Here is a 17,011-nt window from a genome sequence, read left to right on the forward strand (position 1 = left end):
TAACACGTCTTCAGTTGATCCAAAATGCTGCTGCCAGAGTCTTAACTGGAGTTAGTGGGAGAGATCATATCTCTCCAGTTTTAGCTTCTCTCCATTGGCTCCATGTCAAATCCAGAATTTAATTCAAAATCTTACTTCTAACCTACAAAGCTCTCAACAACCTAGCTCCATCTTATATTAGAGATCTTATTGTTCCATGTTTTCCTAACAAAGCACTTCACACTCAGACTGCAGGTTTACATGTGTTTCCTAGAGTTTCCAAGAGCAGAATGGGAGGAAGATCTTCCAGTTATCAGGCTCCTCTATAGTGGAACCAACTTCCAGTTTCTGTCCATAACGCTGACCCATTGTCCAGTTTTAAGACTGGGATTAAGACTTTCCTTTTGATAAATCTTATAATTAGCATAGGCTTGTTATGCTGCTATATATAAAGCTTAGACTACTGGAGGAAAAATTGACCTCATTTCCTTAAATGAATTGTTAAAATTGAATAGTTTTCATTTGATACTATTTCTATCTTAACATGTGATTCTTGACCTGCCATTGTATATCTATTCCTCTCAAACCCAGCCAGTTGAAGCAGCTGACCACTTGTCCTGAGCCTGGTTCTGCTAAAGGTTTCTTCCTCATGAGGGTGTTTGTCCTTTCCACTGTCGCCTTCATGCTTGCTCAAGATGAGTTCTGTGATGAAGCTAAACTCAAAGCAGTCTGCTCCTCAGATAAATTATGTTATTAACTGACTTTTTATGTATATGAATGTTTCTGTTCAGTGCCCTGAGATGACTTCTGTTGTGACTTGGCGCTGTATAAATAAACTGAATTGAACTGAGATTAGTTTTGATTCATTTTGATGAACTGCTGTTCAGATTCTTCTCTTATTTGTCAAACAGTGTATTTTTCTTTGTTGCTGTCAGATATCAGAGCATCCTCCAACAGTGGCTGAAAGTTTTACACACTTAAAGTTAACCGATATCTCACAATCAAATGTAGTTTTAATGACGTGTGAAAGAAGCAAGATAAACTGTCACTGTTTATTTTGGAGTAAAGAAAATGCTGAAATTTAGTTTAAATAGGCACAATTTATTTTAGACAGCTTCATAAATGCCACCCCTATTCTTAAAGCAAAGGAAAATATGTTCCTTTTAATATTGGCAAATAACAATAGCAAAACTAGACCTAAAAAGAAAAAAAAATGAAATTGATGGCTTGGACCCTCCTATAAATCCAAGTGATGGGAATCAGAGGAGTCCCTTGGCTCCACCCAGTTTAGTCATCTGCAGCTCTGGTTTCCCACATCTGGAGGACAGATCACCTAGAGTCTAGCAGAAACAGGCCCTGACATCATCTGGTGGTTCCTCTGAGACAGAAAGGTTGAAGGTTTACTTTTCTCTTTTTGGTTAAGCCCAACCAATACAAAGATGCAGCCACACATAAACACAAATGTGCACACAGTTATGCACCCACGACTTCAAAGGTCTTTACTTTGACTTGCATTCATTTTGCAACATTTACCACAACTTGCAGAACTAACCTTAGATTTGTTTGCGGGTTAATATAACACGTGTTTGTTTGCTTTTGTTCCCCTCAGTGAATGAACCAAGTCCAAGTACAACCAAACAATTTTGTCTGTAGAACTAAAAAAGTTAAAGGGCAAGCAAAACTATTTTCTGAATGTTGCATAAATCACATATCTGCCATCCAACAGGAGAGTGCACTGATTGCAAAGATGGAAGCTGAAGGTTTTGGAAATATATATATTTAGTGTCAGTGACAAAAGCACACAAAGAATTCCACTGCTTGGTCTAACTAAAACTCTGCTGCTTGCCATAATTACCAGGTCCTAAACATAGACAGATGTGCGTGCACATGCACACACACACCTACTTTACTTGGCAGAGACTCGGCCATATAAACTGCATCTTAACCCTCAGAAAGCCATTAGAACGGTTTGGTCCTACATCAAGCAGCCCTTAAACTAATGTCTTCGTCTTCTGTTTCCTAACAAGACCAAATTACCTTGCTTTGAAGCATGTTGTGAAAGATAAGAAAAAAAAAACCTGTAGAAACTAGGGAATATACAAAAAACTAAATAAACTAAAAACCAAATAGATTTAATTTAACTATTCTTATACTTCTAGTATAATCATTATTATAGCAATATATATATACACAGTATATATATATATATATATTTTACATTTACACAGGTATTTTTGTTTTACAGTAAAGCAAATAAATTGCGTGATTTACATTTTTTTAAAGACAGTTCAACCAAATGACCATCGAGCCGTGCGACCAAGTTTTAATTGTCCAGTTTTTGGAAATGATGGTCTATTTTTTGTTAGCAAGTCTTGCGTAATTGCATTCTTGTCCTTAAACATTAACAGTTGCTTTAAACAACCTTTTCTATCAGCCTGGTAATATTAAGACTGAAACTCTTCTGTAGAAGTTGAGATTAACCAGAGGATGAAACTAATGGAAGTCTCTGAGTTGGTGATGGAAACACAGGGAGAGGGAGGCGGATAGTGGATCATTTACACCGAAACGGCAAAGTGATTGAACTGAAATTACAAAGAAAGCACTGGGATCTAGAGGAAAGTAAATAGTTAGGAGATTGGAATGTGTCAGAACAGTTGAGGAGTGGAGGGTCCGAAGGCTGTCGGTACACACCAGGTTCCTCAAACTGCAACAAAACAAATAGGACTGCATTCCTAGAGAACTGCTATAACAATTAAAAGTCAGATGGAGTAGTACGCAGACAAAAAAGAACAAGTGTAAGCTGACTAAAAGATGAGAAAGGAGCAGACACAGGGTTAATGCAAAGACTTGGTTCCCCTGGTACTGCCTGACGATCGGAGGGTGGAGCGGCAAATGAGAGGATATTGCTGTTCCACACAGTAAGACGAGCAAACAAATGGTCTGCAGGGCGGACACGGGACACATACCGGAACAATCCAGCCAAACCAAACTTCACATGAAGACACAGCCGACTGACCCCTCATAACTGCAGTCAGTCTGTAGAGGAATTCTGTCTGCTAGCTGGAGACCACAACAAAGAATGTCAGTTTACAAAACCAAACGATTACTGACAGTAAGAAAGGCTCATTTTCAAGTAGTCATCCTAATTCTAACAATGAGCTTTTACAGTTAGTAGATGTATGCAGCAGTTTATTTCAGTATCCATTAACATCCATCCATTCATCTTTATTACCTTTCACAGTCAGTAGGCACACAAAACATCCATAGTAGACAAGATATAAAAAAAAACTACAGAAATCATCACTGTTCATTGAGAAGCCTGACAGGGATGAATGAGTTGTTCAGTCTGTTCAGTCCTACATTCTGGGCAGCAGATACCTGCGACCAGAAGGAAGCAACCTGAACTCACTGTGGAGTAGATGATCAGGATCTGCCAGAATTTGACATGCTACAGTGAAATTAAAGGACAGCTCAGTTGTTCTGAGGTATTTTTGTCTGACTTTATTTTGATTATGAATTCAGATCAAAACTTTTGAACATAGCAAACACTGCCAATAAAATTGAAATGTATAAAATTGCTAAAAAATTTCACACTTCTAATGCAAGAAAGTTCACACACATTCAAAATGTTCAGTAGAGATTATAAAACAAGTCTAAATCAATCGTTTTACCTGTCTCTGTTCTGGACATGTGTACAGACCATTTCCCAAAAATTAGATTATCATGGAAAAGTTATTTAACTTCTATAATTCCATTCAAAAAGTTAGTATTTAATAGATGATAGAGTTAATCTTTAATAGATGATAGATTCAGGCCCCACAATTTAAACAATTTCAAGTATTTATTTGTTTATTTTTATATAATTTGGGCTTCCAGCTCATGAAACCCACAAAAAACAGGATTTCAAAAAATTAGAATACTGTGGAGAAATCAGCCCAAATGTTGCAGGGCATGAATGTTTTAAACTGAGTGTGACACACAAATCATCTACTAAACTCAAAACACCTGCACAGGTTTTCCCAGGTGTCATTAAATTGTTTCAGTTTGGTTCAGTTTGGTTCAGTTGTCTCAGTTCAGTTCAATATGGGGAAGACTGCAGACATGACAACTGGCTAGAAGACCATCATTGATACCCACCATAGGATGGGTAAGCCACAAAAGTTCATAGCTAAGGAGGCTGGCTGTTCACAGAGTGCTGTGTCCAAGCATATCAATGGAATGTCTAGTAGAATAGCAAAATGTGGGAGGAGAAGATGCACCAGCAAAAGAGATAATCGTGGGCTTCAGCTGATTGTCAAACAGAGAAGATCCCAGAATCTGGCAGAGATCCAGAAAGAGTGGAATGAGGCGGGAGCCACAGCTTCAAAAATCACCAAATTCAGACGCATCTGGGAGATGGGCTACAACTGTTGGGTTCCCCGGTCCTCTTTTCTGATGAAAGAAAAGTGTGTCTTTCATTCGGAAGTCAAGGTCCAAGGGTTTAGATGAAGAAGGGTGAGGAACAGAACCCATACTGCTTGAGGTTCAGTGTGAAATATCCACAGTCAGTCATGATTTGGGGTGCAATGTCCGGTGCAGGTGTTTGTAAACTCTGCTTTCTTAAATCCAAGGTCACCGCAACAGTCGACCAGAATGTTTTAGAGGACTTCATGATTCCTTCTGCTGAGGACCTGTATGGAGATGCAGATTTCATCTTCCAGCAGAACCTGGCCTCTGCCCATGCCTCCAGAAGCACCAAACCCTGGTTTGATGTCCATGCCATCACAGTGCTCGACTGGCCAGCCAACTCACCAGACCTAGACCCCATTGAGAATCTATGAGGTATTGTCAAGAGGAAAATGAGGGGCACCAGACCCAACAACAAAGAAGATCTGACAGCAAGCATCAAGGAAATCTGGACTTCCATAACTCCCAGTCAATGCCACAGGCTGATTGTCTCAATCCCATGTCGCATCAAGACAGTGATTAAGGCAAAGGGATTCCTAACCAAGTATTGAAGACTGACATATTGTTTTGAAAGTACCATATTTTGATTGATTTGTTGTGATCCTAATTTCTTTTTTTTTTCTGCAATAACTGAGTAGTGTGGGCTGATGTCTTCACAGTATTCTAATTTTTTTTAAATCCTGTTTTCGTGGGTTTCATGAGCTGGAAGCCCAAATTATATAAAAATCAACAAATAAATACTTGAAATGTTTAAATTGTAGACCCTGAATCTATCATCTATTAAAGATTAATGTTTTGAATGGAATTATGGAAGTTAACCAACTTTTCCATGATATTCTAATTTTTTGGAAAGGGTCTGTATGTGACTATCTGTTCCCCCAGTTTAGGAAACCGTTACCCAGCACATGGATTTACAGTCCGTGCCTGAAGTTTTGTAAATTGTGTTCACAATTTAGCAGTAACAGTGACGTACGTCTATATGAGGTGAGTGTTGTGATTTTTCTTTTTCTTTTAGTTTAAGTGGAGAAACGGGCAAAAACACACCACCACATACCAGACAAGGTTTAACAGGTTGTTTACAAATGGTAAAATCAGGCTGTAATTTTCAATCAATAAAATTATGTGTTTTTACTTAAATCACATCTGATATTACCAGATGAACTTCCACCTTATTTCTTAAGGCTGGCCGCTCATATCATCACAGTCCCTGTGACCCACATCTTTAAGCTCTCCATAAGCCAAAACTACATTCCAGACACTTGGAAAACTGCCTTTGTTCTTCCTTTGTTGAAGGGAGGTGACCCCACCTCACTGAACAACTATCAACCAATCTCTAAACTCTGCATTTTAGCCAAGGTTCTAGAAAAACTGATAAACTCTCAAATCAAAAATTACCTGGACTCATTTAACATCTTACCTCCACATCAATCTGGTTTCAGGAAACAACACAGCACAACCACTGCCTCACTGAAGGTTCTTAATGATGTTGTTGAAGCACTGGATGCTAAGGATTATTGTGCTGCACTTTTCTTAGACCTGTCTAAAGCTTTGAACACTGTGGATCATAACATCTTGTGTCATAAGCTCACAGAAATCGGTTTCTCAGAACACACCATTGGTTGGTTCTCTATCTTTCAGACCAGAAGCAATGTGTTCAACATAATGGTATCCTGATGCATGCTCAATAATCCAGGTAGAAAAATCCAAAAAAGTTCAATCTGGTCCTCTGGACATTCAAAAAACAAGAAAACAAAAAAAAACCAAAGCAAAGCAAAAAAAAAGGTCTCAGTCTCTGATAGAGGACTTTTGCAAACCGAGGTGTACCGCAAACCCACCCACACAGACCAGTATTTGCAGTTTGACTCCCATCACCCTTTGGAGCACAAGTTAGGAGTTATCAGGACTCTGTATCACAGAGCAGACAGCATCCTCATTAACTCAAGAGCCAGGCAGAAGGAGAAATCCTACACAAGACAGGCTATAGAGCAATGTGGATATCCTAACTAATCTATATGTAGATCTAGGTTAGATGATAGTGATCTAGATTAGATGATAGTAATCTAGATGCCTTCAGAGGTGAATCAGCCTCGACCAGTAATGTTCTGTTGTCTGTTATTTGAACTTGCAAAAGTTTATTAATCAGAAACCGATCAGCAAATCAATGTGTACATGTTTTGATGTTAAATTTTGATTCTGTTAATTAAATGACCGCATTTATTCTGATGGGTCAAAGATAAAATGGCGTCTCATGTCACTGATTAAACACTCCACTCTCATTGTTATCTTGGTCACATGGAAGAAATTTAACTCAAAAAAGAAAAGAATCCGTTGTAATTAAACAATTAATATTCTTTGTGCTTGAACTAGCTTTAAGAATAATTAATTAGTAGTATGTTACAGCGAAAGCTGTCCCTACATCACTACATCTAGATTACATCATTAACTAATAATGGTACTTCCTCCAGTTATTTAACAGTCAACAATGGTGTACCACAAAGCTCAGTCCTAGGGCCCACCCTCTTTACAATCTACATACGTAATGTAGGTAAAAACATCACTGATGCATCCATACATTTCTTTGCTGATGACACAGTTGTTTATTGTCGAGCTAAAACTGTTGATAAGGCTTTCCAGCTTTTGAAATCTGCATTCAACATCATCCAAACAAATTTGTTCCACCTCAAACTTGTCCTAAATGCCGACAAAACCAAAGGGATGCTTTTTTCAAATAGGAAGTCGGTCCCAGCAGTTCTTCCTCCGATTTTATCCTCAAATGGTGTCCTGATTGAGTTTGTTGATTCCTATAAATATTTGGGTATCTTGGTCGATTAGCATCGCTCTTTTAAGCTCCATGTAGAAAACCTAGTAAAGAAACTGAAAGTTAAACTGGGTTTCTTTTTCAGAAACAGATCCTGTCTAACCCTGAATGCTAGGAAACGCCTTGTATCTGTGACCTTCCTTCCCTCCGTTGATTACAGTGACATTATTTACATGAACGCTCCTACAAGAACCCTGCAGATGTTGGGTGCTGTCTATCATGGTGCACTAAGATTCATAACTGGCTGTGATTATCGTACCCACCACTGTACCCAGTATTCACTGGTTAACTGGACATCATTAACTTCACGCAGACTCTCCCACTGGTACATTTTCATCTTTAAATCACTTCTTGGTCTGCTGCCTTCATACATCTCCTCCTACATGTCTCTGCGTGAGTGCAGCTACAGCGTGCGCTCTCACAACATTATTACCTGCAGTGTTCCCTCAGTGAGGACTGAACTATGCAAAAAGGCCTTCTCCTACTCCGCTCCTGTTTCCTGGAATATCTTACAAAAAGATCGACTTTGACCTCTCTAAGTGGCTTTAAGAATCTGTTGGACTCCTGGCAGAGACCAATGCAGACATGTTCCTGTTTTTAGGCTTCTACATTTGCCTTATAATCTTGCTGTTTTTGTTACTTTTCTTTTTTTTTTTTAGCCATCCTATTTGTTAAAAAAAAAAATCTGTATGCCTTTTTATAACTGTCTATTGTTGTCGCTGTTGTCCATTGTTTTTCATCATTCCTTGTTGAAATCAGGTCTCTTGTAAATGAGTCCTCAAGACTCAATGGGATCTACCTGTCTAAATAAAGGCTGAATGAATATTTATAAATCTGACTTTTTTTTTTCTCATTAATGTCATTCCAACAGTTCAATTAACAATATAACATGGTAGTTTGTATAATTTTGTAAAACAACATCCTCATGTTCCTTAATTGATGGCTGCTATTGTCCAGTTCAGACTTTGAATTGTTTTCTATAAAATTGGGCAGTAGTTTATTATCTACTTTTTCTGCAGCTGAAAAGAGGCGATGTTTAAAAAAAAAAAAAATAAATAAAAGGTTTAATGGCCTTTGTAAAAGTTAGTGAATAAGAATTTGTTCAACTTTCCATCCATCCATCCATTATCTTTACTCGCTTCATCCTTTTCAGGTCGCGGGGGGTCACTAGTACCCATATCCAGCAGTCACTGTGTGAGAGGCGGGGGACACGTGGACAGGTCTCCAGTCCATCAAAGGGACATATTGTTGCACAAACTTGGTTTTTATCTCTGCTGCTATAAAAAAAAAAACCCACTTTTACACTGTTAACCACATATCAGAACGTTTCTACCTCATTTACAGTACCACCTACACATGTACTAATCAACATGTGTCTCTAGTCTTGTCTCTTAATTATGCATTTAGATTAGGTTAGATGTCTTTTTGCATTTATGCAATATTAGTATTTATTGCACTGTTGCACTATGTCTTGTATTATGACATGATTCAACCTTTTTTGTTGTTATGTCTTGTATTGTTTTGCACTTTATGTTCTATGTTGCACTGTGATCCTTGAGAACGCGGTTTCATGTCAATATGTACTTGTACATAGCTGAAATGACAATAAAAACCTCTCTGACTCTGACATAGAGACAAACAACCATTGTCACTCACGATAGGGACAATTTAGAGTTACCAATCAGCCTAAAATGGATGTTTTTAATCAGTGAGAGGAAACCGGAGTACCCGGAGAAAACCCACGTATGCACCAAGAGAACATGCAAACTCCAACCAGAAAGGTCCCCTATTGGGATTTGATCCGGTGACCTTCTCGCAGAGAGGCACCTGAGCCACCGTGCCGCCCTTGTCCAACTTTTCAACGTTTAATGTTTTTAATGTCACTGAACCCAAAGGATGATGTACTGCTCGCTACTGAAACAGTCGCGTCCGTTAGCAAATCCGTGCACACAGATGAACAGAACTGAAGGGGCAGATTTGAAATCTGTGCATACCGTTTACCGATTCTTATGACCTCAAATCTTAATTCCACCATGATACCCAGGGGTCTCCGTATGAAACCCATGGCCTGTATTATTCTGTTTTTACTGGGAGAGTAGTTTCCATGACAACCACACACATAAGTCACCCTGCCGTTTGAAGCTTGCATTTATGCCGTCCACTTGTTATTGTGTGTGTGGCATGAAAAGAGGCCGAGTGCTGTTTTTAACAAACCCAGAGGGCAGCCTGCTCTGAAACACATGGAGAACAGAGTGTTTGAGAGACGACAACGGGGAAGAAATGAATGAAGGCAGAGACCACACGGCGGTGCCATCATCACGCACACTAAGGAGCAAAACAGATGGTGGTGCCTGCAGCTCAGAATCTCCCAACACTTTGACATGCAGCGCTAGTGAGAGGAGATGCCTCATGATGCTCGGCATCTGTCTCCCAATCAGTCCTGCATCACACAAAAGCCAAATCACACATGTCTCAAGTTCTATTAACTGTACACGTTTATTTTTCATTTTACTAAACAATTTAAAAGTACATCAGTCTAGCAGACTGGTAGGAAATGTGTTTAGTTGCTTAAAAAAGCTGAGAGTAAATGATCCAGTGTTCTGGGAAGCAACTGAAGGCAGTATTTTTCTGTCTCAGACGTAACAAATATGGACACAAGTTCTGCAGCAGAGGTTGCCAGACTACTGAGCAAATGAACGAGCAATTCAATTTAAAACAGACATCACAAGCTAACCAGTAAAGACAGAGTCCCACACCCCCTACAGGCAAGCATGATTCACCTTTTAGGTGAAAAGCAAAAGCAAATAATTCAACATAAACCACACATCTGTTCAGTTCTTAAGAGAGATCATAGCTCTCCAGTTTTAGCTTCTCTCCATTGGATCCCTGTCAAATTCAGAATTTAATTCAAAATCTTACTTTTAGCCTACAAAGCCCTCAACAACCTAGCTCCATCTTATATTACAGATCTTATTGTTCAATATTTTCCTAACAGAGCACTTCACTCTTAAACTGCAGGTTTACTTGTGGTTCCTAGAGTTTCCAAAAGCAGAATGGGAGGAAGATATTTCAGTTATCATGCTCCTCTCTTGTGGAACCAACTTCCAGTTTCTGTCTGTAAGGCTGACACATTGTCCAGTTTTCAGACTGGGATTAAGACTTTCCTTTTTGATAAATCCTATAGTTAGCATAGGCTTGTTATGCTGCTGTAGGCTTAGACTACTGGAGGATAAATTGACCTAATTTCCTTAAATGAATCGTTAAAATTGAATAGTTTTCATTTGATAGCATTTCTATCTCAACATGTGACTCTTGACCTGCCATTGTGTATCTGTTCCTCCTTCCTGTTCCTCTCAAACCCAGCCAGTCGAAGGAGATGGTCGCTTGTCCTGAGCCTGGTTCTGCTAAAGGTTTCTTCCTCATGAGGGAGTTTTTCCTTTCCACTGTCGCCTTCATGCTTGCTCAAGATGAGTCTACGATGAAGTTAAATTCAAAGCAGTCTGCTCCTCAGATTAATGTTAACTTGTTTTATATATATATGCTTGTTTCTGTTCAGTGCCCTGAGATGACTTCTGTTGTGACTTGGTGCTATAGAAATAAACTGAATTGAAATTCTTGAGGAACTTACATGAAAAAAATGGTCACACTTGGACTTTTTTAAATGCATGGGACGAAAACATAAAAGTCTTCTGCAGCAGTTGTTAGGCAGCTAAAGCTAAGCTTTCTGATGGTCAAGCAGAGTGCAGTCACACATTACTGTCCAACTTGTCTTTGTGATCACTTTGCTACAACGTGTAAGAGTTTGCCACTGCACACAATAATGGGCACATCTAGTTTTCCAATTTGCACTTTGCAGTGAAAACATTTTTAATAATGGCGGTTTATTCATAGGTTAATTAGGCAACGCCTCACCATAAGAGAAAAAAATAGCGTGGTAATAGATGAGAGATTGTGCAAGGACTTTGAAACTTTGGCATGCAAAGCAGCAAGCAATATGTATGGAATGCTACTTTTCGTATTTGATATTTGTCTGTTGTGAATGTAATGATTGATTCGTTAACCTGTGCGCTCTTTGAAAATCTGAGCAGACTTCTTTCTGACTGAGACAAGTAGAAACTTCTTGCTCGGGGATATGATGGAACCAGAGGGATGAAATTACGCCAGGTTGTGCCACTTATCCTGTTGGTGACCTTACTGAATTGATTATTCATTGCAGAGTCTAATAAAATATTTTTTCATCCATGTTCACATGCTGTTCCATGCAGGATGTTGCGATGAGCTGGTGCCTATCTTCAGCAGACAATGGGTGAAGCAGGGTGCATCCTGGACAGGTCGCAAGTCTATCACACGGACAAAGAGACACGCACACACGTAGGGGCAATTTAGAGCAACCATTTCCCTTAACGTGCATGTTTTTGGTTTGCAGGAGGAAAACAGAGCTCCTGGAAGAAAACCCACTCCTGCACAGGAGAACATGCAAACTCCACATAGAAAGGCTGTGGAAGACTTTGAACCCGCAACCTTGTTGCTGTGAAACGACAACTCTAACCACCGATCCATGCTGCCATCATTATTTTATCCTTTTTTCCCCCACATTCACCCATTCCCACACACACTGATGACGATCATGGGCTAATTTGGTGGTGACGAAGGAAGCCAGGAACGGATCACTTACCTTCTGATTAGAAGACAACCTCAGGCACCAACAAGAAGAAAGAAAAAAAAACTACAATAGCTTCACAAGGAATTGTTGAATTAAATAAAATATAAAAATAATTTACACTTTAAACCAGTGGTTCCAAACCATGGTCCTTGAGGAACACCATCCTGCATGCTTTAGTTGTTTCTCTGCTCCAACATACCTGATTCAGTGGTTTAATTACTTCCTTAAGTTTGGCAGGAGCCTGTTAATCACACTTTCATTGAAATCAGGTGTGTTGGAGCAGAGGAACAACTAAAGCATGCAGAATGGTGTTCCTCAGGGACCAGGGTTGGGAATCACTGCTTTAAATTATAAAGTGGGGTGTGGTAAAATCTATTTTTAGATGCGCCACATATACAGACTTGAAATATTCTGAATCATTTGTAAATATCAACAATTTATTTTTGGCACAGGCAAATAATCGCATAAAGCTGAAGAACAGGAAAGGAACAGAAGTGCACTTCTGATTACTTTTTATTTTCACATGTGAAAATGTGGAACCCAGACAGTTTAAACATGCACAGAAAACAGACACATGCACGAGATGGCTGACAGAGATATACAAGTAAAATAATTGAAGCATGGATATGTTTGAATAAGCAGTTACAGAGGAGAAGTGCGTTTGTGGGTGTGTGTGTATGTGGGGGGGGGGGGGGGCATTAAGATGAACTAAAAGCATCAATAAAAAAATTAAAATATATTGTATCCATCTTAATTGTAATAGAGATAAATGTGAGATGCCTCAAGAGTCCCACATTTACTTTGAACAGATAATGGTCATGATCACAACAGTCCCCTCCCTGATTTATCTTTCAGTAGTTGCCACTAACGCTCAACCATCGATACTGCGCTCTGTTTGCCTCAGAAGTCATAACATGATGTCACTTCCTAGTTTCCAATGTTTCTGACCAGACTAGCCGTTAAAGCCACTTGCGGTAATGTCATGAAGACAGGTGAGGCTCAGCCAAGTGCTTTGTTTATACTGAATGCGTACCTGCATCTGAGAACTGCATACCAACATGTATGGAAACCTACTAGAGTAAACTATTTCATACTGCACCCTTTCATATAGCTCAGGATAACTTTTTTATGTTTGATCTTTCTGTATACATTGCGATAAGCACTTTAACCATTACGAATTAAAAACACTTCTATTAGATGTACAAAAAAAACCTTTATATATATATATATATATATATATATATATATATAGTGTATATACAAACAGCACCTTTTATATCGGTGAGTTATTTTGATTGATGTCCGATATTTAACTTTATCGTTAATATCGGCCGAGCCAGATACCATGCCAATAATATCGTGCTTCCCTAATCTTTACATTTCCATCTACATAGTGGAAATAAAGGAATGATGATACTTGCTTTATTACTGAAGATAATCACTTATTTGTGCGCTCGGCTGTAAAGCTGGACATTAAAGTTGGAGCTGATGAGGTGCCTCCATTTTAATTTTATTTTAATTTCTTGTTCCACTGAAAACTTAAATTCTGCTGTTTGTCCTCAAAAAGGTGTTTTAAATGTTATGCACTTTTCACTGTACTCTACAGTTTGGGGGGTTAAGGATTCAGCATTTTTGCTGTGATGCTGCTTCAGTTGTATTTTTTTTATTTTACTCTTTAACTTGCATGACGTTATGAGCAATGTCAAAACTTCTAGGATGAAAAGAGCACAACTGAATCAATCACATGATTTCAGCAGCCAAACTTTATTAATATCAATACTTATAATAATAACACTGTATGCCCTTCTATTGATTTTCTCTTCACAAGTCCCCTGTTCAGTCACCATGTGTGACTTTACAGTTAATTAACTAATTAATTACCAAGCTAGCTGCTCTGTGAGCCTCAGTGTCCACCTTTATCAGCTCAAGCAGAGAAGTTCAGACCTGCAGGGGTGTTTTTATAAACTAACAGTGGGTTCACAGCTTTTACAGTGTAACAGTGATTGTCTCAAAGCCAGGAAAACAATGAAAACAAAACGAGGAGAACATGATTTGAGTCATTCGACACCTCAGTTTCTAAAACCAGAGTGGGCTCAGACTAACCAGCCTCTTCGTTTTAACAATAAAAGCAAATGAGAACATACCTTGTTCAACACTATCTATACTGCTGCTGTCCTGTGTCAGCTCCAGCTTTCTCTTTTTCCCGTTTAATATCCACCAAACCTCCGTCCGGCTTTCTGTTCCTTTTTTTCCCCCTCTAGTCTGGACTGAAAATGACTTCCACCCTGACAAAAGATAGTAGGCGGATCTTGAGTGTTTGGGCGGTCCCTTCAGCCAATCAGCTCTCGATGTGAGGAGGATATACTTTAGCGGACCAATCATATCTTGCTATCAAATAGAGCCGTCTGCTGATTGGTTGTCCCTGAAAAGGACCGCCCACCTGAAAATATGGGATTCTTCTACAAGTTCCATGTTACCTTCAAAACGTATGTATGCAAAGTATAAGTGTATAAGTATAGGATAGTTTTATATACAACGTTTTAATGACTGATAAACAATATTGTTCCTTTTTTTTATATTTTACACTGTTGTTTCCAGAATATCTGACCTATTTTCTTTTAAATAAATATGAATAATACTGTTTATTTAGAAGCAACACAAACAATGCTTAAGCCTATGTCAAATGTAGTTTAAATGTATAATTCATATAGAAAAAAAAAAATCTACAAAAAATAAAATTAAACATTTCAGGTGGAGTACATGTGTTTTGGAAATTCACACAACATTGGCGCCCCCGGCGGTGATTCAGTGAAAAGGTTTATAATTATCTATAGTTAATCACTTTTCATTCAACCTTTGTTTATACAGGCTAGTCTCATTGAGCCACGAGGACTCTTTTACTAGAGGGACCTGTTCCAGACAGAACATATAAAGTACAGACAACAATAACAAATCACAATCAGATTTATTGTCATTTTATGTAATCTTAAACAAAACTACGGGCAGCTTTTTGTCTAGTGCAAGTATCTACTAATGAGTTATTGCTGGACTGAAAAAGACGACTATGAAGAAATGTCACAGTATAAAAGACAATAAAAACCACCATAAGACCAATTTAAGACTACACTGACATAGAAGTCATGCCTAACACATGCATGAATAATATTAGATCATAAAAATGCTGAAATAAAGAATGAATGCTTCATTACTTTGCGTTGATCAACATTATAACTGCCCTGGCACAAAAGCTGCTCTTTAATGTGCGGTGCCTCCCAAATGAGAAGAATCTTTAATGAAGGTGTGTGCTCATTTTAAACGCCTGCAGATCTGTTCCAAGGTGGGGAGTTTGGTTGGCGCTTGGATTTAATGTTTCTTCTGGACCAAAGAGCCTCGTTTTTACATTCTCCTCCCACTGTGTTGTTTTTTTTTTTCTTTCTTTTTCAATCAAATATTCCATCCTACTATGCTTTAACAAAGTACGCACAATCTCTTTCATTGTGAATGGGTTAAGAGTCTGTACACAACTAGTGCTTTTTGAGCATGTCCTGAATATGAAGCCCAGGGAATGAAGATCCTCTGCTTCTAGTTATGGGTGACATGGTGGCACAGTTGGTGGAGCTGTTACCTCTCAGTGAGAAGGTCACTGGATCAAATCCCAGCTGGGGATCATTCTGGGTAGAGTTTGCATGTTATTTTTTGTGCATGTATGGTTTTCTTTGGGTACTCCAGTTTCCTCCCACACACCATAAACATGCATGTTAGGTTGATTGGTAACTCTAAATTGTTCCTAGGTGTGAGTGAGAGAGTGAATGGTTGTTTGTCTCGTTTGTCTCTATGTGTCCCTGTGATGGACTGGAGAGCTTCCCAGGGTGTACCCTGCCTCTCTCGCGCAATGATTGTTGGACACTGGGTACCAGTGAACCCCGTGACCCAAAAATGAAAAAGCAGATAAAGATAATGAATGGAAGATGATGGATGGATGGATTGATGGATGGCAAAAAAAGCCTAAAAATTCATTTTTGTACATAATGCACTCATAAAATTTGACATTTTCAGCTTATTTGAAGTTCCAAATTAGAACAAATTAACAGTGCAACAAATGGGTAGCATGGGTAAGCTACAGCCTTACCATACCATCCATCCATCCATCCATTATCTTTTACCCGCTTATTCCATTTTTGGGTCACGGGGGTCGCCGGTGCCCATGTCCAGCAATCACTGTGCGAGGGGCAGGGTACACCCTGGACGGGTCTCCAGTCCATCACAGGGACACATAGAGACAAACAAGACAAACAACCATTCACTCTCTCACTCACACCTAGAGACAATTTAGAGTTACCAATCAGCCTAACATGCATGTTTTTGGTCTGTGGGAGGAAACTGGAGTACCTGGAGAAAACCCACCCATGCACGGAGAGAACATGCAAACTCCACCCAGAAAGACCCCTGGACTGGGGTTTGAACCAGGGACCTGCTCGTTGAGAGGCAGCAGCTCTACCAGTTGCGCCACCGTGCTGCACTTTACCATACCATACCAGCTTTATTTATAGAGAACTTTAAACACCCACATGACCAAAGTGCTGTACACATAATAAAACAACCATACAATCAGATAATATAAAGCGATTAAAATGATTGAAAGTCAACATCTCAGAGGCCAATGAGAAGAGATGGGTTTTAAGAAGGGATTTAAAAACAGACAGGAAGAAGCCTGTCTGATATCCAAAGGAACAGGATCAGGAGGTTTTCCTGAGGACATCCTACTTGTAGACATTTTTTTCCCCACTCTTAACTGTTCAAAATATCACTCTCTCTGATACAATATTTAAATAAATATCAGTAATTATCACTAGATTGCAAAAGCATAAAATTCCTTTACTAAAACGCCAATGATAGTTGGCCTATGCTACATTAATACTATGATTTTCTGGCTTGATTTTTCATGTCGTGTTTACATTTTATGCAATAGTTATTAAGCTTCGACATAAAGTACTTTCAAAAAGAATAAAGCATTTGGATGTTTGAGAACACATTTATGGCATTACGAAACTTATGTGATACTATTTTTAGTCAAATCACTAATACATTTTTTTCGATGTCGAAGT

Source organism: Nematolebias whitei, chromosome 2, assembly GCF_014905685.2.
Source record: "Nematolebias whitei isolate Nwh7 chromosome 2, NemWhi1, whole genome shotgun sequence".
Lineage (NCBI taxonomy): Eukaryota > Metazoa > Chordata > Actinopteri > Cyprinodontiformes > Rivulidae > Nematolebias > Nematolebias whitei.